This window comes from Rattus rattus, chromosome 1 (genome assembly GCF_011064425.1).
Source record: "Rattus rattus isolate New Zealand chromosome 1, Rrattus_CSIRO_v1, whole genome shotgun sequence".
Lineage (NCBI taxonomy): Eukaryota > Metazoa > Chordata > Mammalia > Rodentia > Muridae > Rattus > Rattus rattus.
In genome coordinates, this window is record NC_046154.1 from 84,041,096 (window position 1) to 84,048,950 (window position 7,855).

The 7,855-nt window shown below is 39.5% G+C and overlaps 1 non-coding gene across 1 annotated transcript; it reads right to left on the reverse strand.

Annotated features, from left to right (window-relative positions):
* Positions 1-4,252: 4,252 nt before the first annotated feature.
* LOC116890358 lies at positions 4,253-4,359 on the reverse strand. Its single transcript, XR_004386576.1, has one exon. It is a non-coding gene; the product is annotated as a U6 spliceosomal RNA (small nuclear RNA).
* Between the last annotated feature and the right edge of the window lie 3,496 nt (positions 4,360-7,855).

Genomic DNA, 7,855 nt, shown 5'->3' on the forward strand with positions numbered 1-7,855 from the left:
CAAAAGTATTTTATAATCAAGTACTGGGAAGCCAAAAGGAGAGAGGTAAATATATTTACAGGATGACTAGAATTGTGTAGGTACAAATAAAATTAAACCTCATCTCTAGGCAGAAGATGTAAGTCACTCCCTCTCTGTATAAAGAGTTAATACATAAACATTTTCCCTCCTACCATTTTCTAAACATAAGCAGTTTGCTTCAATCCAAAGAGTGACATGTGGGAGAAAATCCAGGGTGCTAAAAAATTGCTTTAGAGGAAGGCTTTGGAATGGGGAGATTTCCAATATGCCTTGTAGGCAGTCACCCAATCTGATGTTGGCCTTGATGCTGCCTGTGGTAAAAGATATCCTGGCTCTTAATCAGGAGGCTTTGCTTCCTGGCTGTCTTATTCCTTCCCCTCTCAATCAGATTTTCTATACTACTCAATAATGTTTAATTTTGGCTTATAATAAGCCCATTACTTTCATGTACAGATCTAAGAGATCCAGACAGACCCACAGTATTACTGTCTCTGAATCAGTGCACACATAAAAATACATACCTGCAAACATGTGTACACACACACGCACACATACACACACACGCACACACACACACACACACACACACACACACACACACACACACTTAAATTGCTGAAGAGACCTGTCATTGTAGATACAAGAGTATTGTCTATGGAAATGGTTATGGAATTTGCAAATATCCCTCCACTACTGTCTTTCTCTGCCTTGAGGTGGAGTAAGCTTTAGAAAATTTGGGAGGAAACTATTTCTTTGTTCATAGCAATTCACAATATGTCTTCCTGTATGGTTGGTACTTTGCGTATTATGTTGACTGTGCCCACGCCCCCAGTTTCTGTCTCTGTCTCTGTTTCTGTCTCTCTCTTCTTTTTCAACTTTATCTATTTACATCCCAAATGCTACAATCTACCCTCACCCCTCCTCTTAAAGAGTTCATCCCATCCCCTCTCCTTCACCTCTGGGACTATGTCACACTTGGCTATCCCTTGATGCTGGTGCATCAAGGCACATCCTCTGCCACTAAGGACAGATAAGGCAGCCCTCTGCTGCATGTGTGCTGGGGGGCCTTTGACCAGCCCAGGTATGCTCTTTGGTTGGTAATTCATTCTCTGGAAGTTCCCAGGGGCCAAGGTTAGTTGACATGACTATTTTAATTAACTTTCTAAGTGGGATTCAAGCATCCTCACTTGGGCCTTTAATTTTGTTCATGTTCTTAGGCTCTATTTGGTGTATCCTGGTTATTCTGTATTTTTTGCCTAATGTCCATTTATCAGTGACTACATACCATACATGTTTTTTTTTTGTTTTTTGGTTTTTTTTTTTTGATCTACATTAAGCCACTCAGCATGGCATTTTCTAGTTCCATTCATTTGTCTGCAAAACCATTATGTAAATGAACCATATTTCTGTATCCATTCTTTGGTTAAAGGGCCCCTAGGTTGGTTGCACATTTATGCTTACTATAGTAAAGTAGCTATGACCATAGTGGTGCATTTGTTCCTTGCAGTATGGTAGAGCATCTTTTGGCTGTATGACCAGGAGCGGTATAGATGGGTATTCCAATTCTCTGAGAAGCTCTCAGTTTGATTTCTAGATTGAATCTACAAGTTTCCAATTCAACGAGCAAGGAATGAATGTTCCTCTTTCTCTACATCCTGGCTAGCATGTCCTGTCACTTGAGGTTTTTATCTTAGCCATTCTGATTGTTGTAAGGTAGAATATCAGGGCTGTTTGGATTTGCGTTTCCCTAACGAACATGGATGTTGAACATTTTCGAAGTGTTTTTGTGACATTTGAGATTACTCTTTTGATGATTCCCTATTTAGCTCTGTATCCCATTAAGAAGTCTAACTTCTGGAGTTCTTTATATATTCTGAATATTAGCCCTTTGTCAGATATAGGTTAAGATCTTTCTCTAAGCTGTAGGCTGCCATTTTGTCCAATTGACAATGTTCTTTGTCTTACAGAAGCTTTTCAGTTTCATGACATCCCATTTATCAATTTTTATCCTAGAGCCTGAGTCATTGATGTTCTGTTCAGGAAAATGTCTCCAGTGATAATGCATTAAAGGCTATTTCCCACTTTCTATTTCATTAGATTCATTGTATCCAGTTTTAAGGTAAGGTCCTTGATCCACTTGCAGTTCAGTTTTGTGCAGGGTGATAAATATGAACCTACTTGCATTCTTCTATATACAGACAGCCACTTAGACCAACACCATTTTTTATTTTTATTGAATTTTTTGTATTTACATTTCAAATGTTATCCCCTTTCCCTCATCTCCCATTCCTCCTACCCTAGCTTCTATGAATATGCTCTCACTCCCACCTACCCACTCCCACCCCAAGGCCCTGGCATTCCCCTACACTGTGTACATGGGACTTCACAGGACCAAGGGTTTTTCCTCCCATTGATGCCAGACAATGTGATACTCTGCTACATAAGCAGCCATAGCCATGGGTCCCTCCATGTGTAGTCTTTGGTTGGTGGTTTAGTCCCTAGGAGCTCTTGGGTGAGGGTCACGTTGGTTGATGTTGTTGTTCTTCCTATGGTGTTTTAAACCTCTTCAGCTCCTTCAGTCTTTTCTTGAATTTCTCCATTGGGGTCCCCTCACTCAGTCCTAAGTTTAGCTGCAAGCACCATCATCTGTATCAGTAAGGCTCTGATAGAGCCTCTCAGGAGTCACCCATATCAGGCCTCTGTCAGCAAGTACTTCTTGGCATCAACAATAGTGACTGGGTTTGAAGGCTGCATATGGGATGGATCCCCAGGTCAGGCAGTCTCTAGATGACCTTTTTTTCAGTCCATGCGCCACTCTTTTACCCTGTATTTTCTCCTGTGAGTATTTTGTTCTCCCTTCTAAGGACTGAAGCATTCACATTTTGGTCTTTCTTGTTGAGCTTCATATAATCTGTGAATTGTTTCTTGGATATTCGGAGCTTTTGGCTTAATATCCACATATCAGTGAGTTTATGCCATGTGTGTTCTTTTGTGACTGGGTTACCTACTCAGAAAATTAAACATAGTACTACCTGAGGACCCAGCTATACCACTCCTGGGCATATACCCAAAAGATGCTCCAACATAAAACAAGGACATGTGCTCCACCCTGTCCATAGCAGCCTTATATATAATAGCCAGAAGCTGGAAAGAACCCAGATGTCCTTCAACAGAAGAATGAATACAAAAAATATGGTACATCTACACAGTGGAGTACTACTCAGCTACTAAAAACTATGACTTCATGAAAATCTTAGACAAATGGATGGAACTAAAAAATATCACCAGCACCATTTCCTGAAGATGATGTTTTTATCACTATATGATTTTGGCTTGTTTGTCAAAAAAATCAAGTGTCCATAGCTATGTGGGTTTATTTCTGGGTCTTTGATTCTCTGGGCCTTTGATTCTGTTCTATTGATCAACTTGCTATTTCTGTTCTAATACCATGCAGTTTTACTCTGCAAACTGTTATCATTATTGCTCTGTAGTACAGCTTGAAGTCAGGAATGGTGATTCTTCAAGAGGTTCTTTAATTGTTCAGGGTTGTTCTGGCTATCCTGGGTTTTTCGCTTTTCCATACGAAGGTGAGAATTGCTCTTTTAAAGTCTGGAAGACACTGTGTTAGAATTTAGGTAGGGATTTCATTGGATCTCTAGTTTGTTTTTGCTAAGGTGGCCAAGTTAACTATGATAACCCTAGCTATCTGTTAGCATGGAAGATCTTTCCATCTTCCGATATCTTCTTCAATTTCTTTCTTCAGCAACTTAAAATTCTTGTCACACAGATCTTTCACTTGCTTGGTTAGAGTTAATCAAGATATCTAATATTATTCGTGGCTATTGAAAAGAGTGTTGTTTCCCTAATTTCTTTCTTAACGTTTTTTCATTTGTATAAAGGAGGGCTAGTGGTTGCTTTGAATTAGTTTGGTATTCAGTCACTTTGCTGAAGTTGTTTTCCAGTTATAGGAGTTTTCTGGCAGAGTTTTGGAGCTCCCTCATTTATACTATCATATTACCCTCTAATAGTGATATCTTGACTCCTACCTTTCAAATTTCTACTTTCTTCATGTCCTTTTCTTGTGTTATTACTCTAGCTTGAACACTAAGCACCATATTGAATAGCTAGGAAGGGAGGGGTTAGCATTGTCTTGTCCTAGATTTTCATGGGGTTGCTTCATGTTTTTCTCCATTTAGTTTGGTGTTACCAGTAGGCTTGCTTTGTGTCACTTTCAAATATGGAATGCTTCATGAATTTCCATGTCATTTTTGTACAGGGGTCATGCAAATCTTCTCTGTATTGCTCCAATTTTAATATACATGCTGCTAAAGGAAACACCTGGTCTTCCTTTGTGTGACATAAAATTTTCACACAGCTTATAGATCCCTTTCATAGTTTTTTTGTAAAACCTGAAGAGAGATGGGAAGGTCATTCTTGGTCCCATGCTCAAAGATTCTTTGGTCACCAGGGCAAGGTCTACCACCTAGCTGCAGCTGAATTGTATGCAGGGGACCACATCCTCCTGTAGTCTTGTGAAACTCTTTTCACCTCTCTTAATTAAAAACAAAGAACAACAGCAGCAAAAACTATAGTACTTTCCTTCTTCTTGTAATTTACCAGCATGAATGATATATAATAATTTCCCTCAAAGGGCAAGTCAGGAATACTGGCTCCTTTCCTGGGATCACAGTCGGAGAAAAAATATGTCAATGCAAAATAGTATCTTTTATAAGTAACTTGCCCTTTTGCCTAGACTTGTTAAAAGTCAGCAAAGAGTCTGGAGAAAACAAGAGGAGGATGAAGTGGAAGAGACTCTGTATATTGATACAATAAAGAAGGCATCGTAGGAAGAAATGGAAAATAAGACACTGAAAGAAAATACTATATGGCATAGTTGTCTATTTGTACCTGAACATGTACTTCTGTAATACATGTGTGTGTGTGTGTGTGTGTGTGTGTGTGTGTGTGTGTGTGTGTGTATGTGTGTATGTGTGTGCCTCATACATTCCTTTTGGTTCCTGAGATGAAACATAAGGTGATAGCATTCTTTCCTTCTCTGAGATAAGTGATTTTGGGGAGAAGCACTTCTCACCAGTCTTAAGCCTGAGCTGAGATTGTAATTAATAGCTCTTCCTCACTCGATCCAGATTTCTTTTTCTCATGCTCCAAAGTGCTGGCAGCCTGCGCACTTCATTTTTAGTGTGGCCTGAGGGGCCATTTCTATCAAGTGAAGTGCCAAGTGCCCCTCTGCCACAGCAGAGCTCATTAAATGCAGCCGTGTCTTGGGCAGGGCTTACAAAGGCCCAAGAGCATAATGCTTCCACATCAGTTTGTCTCCAGTCTGGGTTGTGCTGTAGGTGAGGCTCATATCTACCAGCACTGGTTGAAATTATTTGCCATGTTTCTCATGCAAAGTTCAGTCAGAATCAGTCACGAGGGGTCACATGTTTTCATAAACTTTACTAAAAATTCAACGTAATTATTTGCATAATATGTTAAAATGAAAACCATGTAGGTTTCAAAGTTATATCTACTCAGGAGAAAACTTGGATAAGATTTCTCTCTTAACATCTTGTAACTCTGGGTTTTCTCCTTGCTTTTCCAAACACTACAGGCTTGTGCACATCACAGAACTTTCTCCACTGAACTGTAATCTGTGCTTAATAATTTGCAGTTTTGCTAAATCATGAATTCTTTCAGGGCATAGATCACAGCTTGCTCAATAACAAAACCCCAGTGTCTTATAGGGTACCTTTATTGTAGATGTTCATAAAATATTTGGTGGGTGAATAAATATGCTAATGGATGAATTGTGGTAGAGATGGATGCATAACCTCATGAATGGATGCATAGCTAAAAGAATAGATAAATATTTTTTACCTATTATAAGTCAGATGTATCTCAAATCCATAGAAATCCTAAAGAGATTAAATGAGAAAAGAATTGCTAAACTTTTGTCACAGACACCTGATATATAAAAGATTCTAAATAAAAACTTCTTTTCCTCTAACCACCCACTCTTGTTAACAAGGTAACAAGTTCATATCTACAGAACTTAAAAGGCTCCGATTATCCACTTATAAACTTTCATAATTCTCTGTGTTTACATATGGTAAAGACAAATCACACGGTTCACTTTGCTCTTTCATGAAACCCATCAATGGCACACAAATAACAGAGTTCACAGTGGTTTCCCCATCACCCACTGTCAAATTCCTCCATGTAGCCCATAATATCCTACCTGGATTTATTAGCACCCATTTCTCCAGTTATAGATTATGCCATACATTGCCTGACCACATTGATCTCATATCACAGATTGGCATTAGAATTAGGTTAGGACACACCCAGTTACTTCCTTCCACTATATGCACAAATCTTTTCCCTACTTGCCTACAGGAGTACCCATCCTCCAAGCTAACTCAGTATCTCTCCATACATGTTATCATAGATGATACTCCATTAAATAAATGTACTATATTTTTATTCATGTGTTCACATATTTATGCTTGTCTCTAACTCAAATTCTACATGATTTGTTATATCATACCAATCAGTGTATTATAAAACATATAAAATTTGTTAAATATGTATGGAAGAATGACACTTGTAATATATACCCAAACCTTTTCCAGTTTCCTTTAATTATTCTTTCAACTTTATCCTAGGGTAATTTTGGAAGAGAGAACCTCAGTTGAGGAATTATCTCCATCAGTTTGGCATGTAGGGAAGTCCTTAGGACATTTTCTTGATTAATAGTTGTTGAGAGATGGCTCAGTTCACTGTGAGTGGTTCTACTTCTGAGCAGGTAGTCCTTGATTATATAAAAATGTAAGCTGAAAAAAATTTTGTCCGGAAAGCCAGGACATAGCATCAAAGCAACAGAAAGTAAACTAAGACACCTTGCCTTCATGCCTTTCCTGCAGTCCTACGTGGTAGCCCCTAGAAAATCCAAGACTCTAGGCAAGCAAGAGGCTCCCAGGAGCCAATGGCAATGACTCCAGCCGAAATGCCCAACAAAGAGCAAATAGAATCTGTACAGAGGTAGGCTCCTAGTAGAGTGACAGGGCCACCCATGAATCTCAAAATTTTTGACTGAGAAATGTTCCTGTCCAAAAGAAAGTCAAGGGGGAAAAGAGAATATTGGAAAATCTATCCAGAGACTGCCCCACCTAGGGATCCATCCCAACTGCAGACACCAAAACCCCACACTGTTGCTGATGCCAGGAAGCACTAGCTGATAGGAACCTGATATGACTGTTCCCTGAGAGACTCTACCAGCACCTGACCAATCCAGATGCAGATACTTACAGTCAACCATTGGACTGATCCCAGGAACCCCGAAGGAAGAGTTAAGAAAAACCTGAAGGAGCTGAAGGGGATTGCAAACCCATAAGAAGAACAACTTTAACTAACAGGGCCACCTGGATTTCCCAGGGACTAAACCACCAACCAAAAATTTACATGGAGGGAGCCAGGACTCCAGATACATGTGTAGCAGAGGATGATCTTACCTGAAATCAAAGAGAGGAAGGCTCGATACCCCAGCTTAGGGAGATGCTAGAAGGCTGGGGTGGGTCTCCATGCTGGAAGAGCACCCTTGTAGAAGTAAAGGGGAGAAGGAGAGGGGAAGGTATGGGGGTTGGTGGAGGGGTAAACAGGAATGGGGATATCATTGGAAATGTAAAGGAATGAAATGATTAATAGTAAAAAAAAGCTCAACCCTTTTTCAGATCCTCTATTCATATAACTCAGATTTGGTGTCATTCCTGGTAAAATGTTAGTGATGGAGTCTGTTGAATTACATATATGAGAATCATCACAAGCGAATTTT